Source organism: Hyperoodon ampullatus, assembly GCF_949752795.1.
Source record: "Hyperoodon ampullatus genome assembly, chromosome: 14".
NCBI classification, from domain to species: Eukaryota; Metazoa; Chordata; class Mammalia; order Artiodactyla; family Ziphiidae; genus Hyperoodon; species Hyperoodon ampullatus.
The window spans coordinates 51821118-51822348 of NC_136927.1; positions in this window are offsets into that span (position 1 = coordinate 51821118).

Here is a 1231-nt window from a genome sequence, read left to right on the forward strand (position 1 = left end):
ATCCAGGGGCCCAAGGAGCCCAGGGGCTCCAGAAATCCAGAGCTGATACGACTTTGGCCCGTCGTCACCCACCTGACATCTCCAGGGGACTTCGGGGGCTCCTGCTCCTCTGTGAGGCCTGACTGCTCCCCGCCAGCCCCACAGCCATCGCTGCCACTAGCCCAGACTCCCCAGGGTCCCTCCTCTCCTGCCCAGGGTGGACCCAGCCAGAAACCCCCCCTAGGGTGGTCCACACCCAGATGGACTGATGCTTCTTGGACCCAAAGAGGCAGGAGGGAACATGGGGCCCAGGAGACCAGGCCTGGACCTCAGCACCCCCTTTGCTCCCGGCCACCACCACCCCTGCTCCCCTCATGGCCACAGCTGTGCTCCCCGGGAGAGCATCGCGATGCTCTGTTGCCGACAATAAACCTACTGTGACTGTGGAGGCTCTGAGATCTCGTGATGGGGGTCAGCTGCTGGTGGGGGTGGCCAAGCACAGGGTCACCAGCACAGTCTCTGTGCATCCCCACTGCCCCTTCTCTGTTTCCCCCCCATCCTGGGGACTTCCTTTCTCCTCCCACTTGCTGTCCCTGCCACACCCCTGGGTCCCACTCATCCGTCTCCCACAGGCTGCAGAGCCTGATGTGTCTCACCAGCTGGCCCCTCCTGGCAGCCCCCAAACAGGCCCTTCCTCCAGATGTCCTGAAGACTGCAAGTGGGGGCAGGTTCAGAACCTCAAACCACATGGCCTGGCCCTGGCAGTGGCCCTTATGCTAACACCCTTGTCCCAAGCAAGGCTTCCTCTGGTCATCACCTCCCCGCTCTCCTCCGAATCCATCCCTAGGTACACAGTAACTTTCAACATAATTAACAAAACAGGGAAGGGACAGGGTCTTCCAGCATGTTCTTAACACTCTCATTCAACCAAGCTCAGAGCCTCACCTGTGAATCCCAGACCTGGGACAGTCCCCAAGGGCCCAGGTCACAGGCAGGACCCTTAACCCAGCTGACTAGCCGGAGTCTGGGGCAGGACCATCTGGGCAGGCTGCATGCTGGATTCTTTGAGGGATAGCATAGAAAAGCAAAGGGGGCTGCAGATGCAAGGGGCTGCCCCGCTCCCCTATACCCCATGGCTTTGGGGGCCATATCGACCTTTTCTCCTGGTCACAGCCTGGACAGCCCACCAACCCAATCCCTTGGATGTTCACCACTTCTTGGTCATGATGCTACCATCCTATGGGCCTCATGA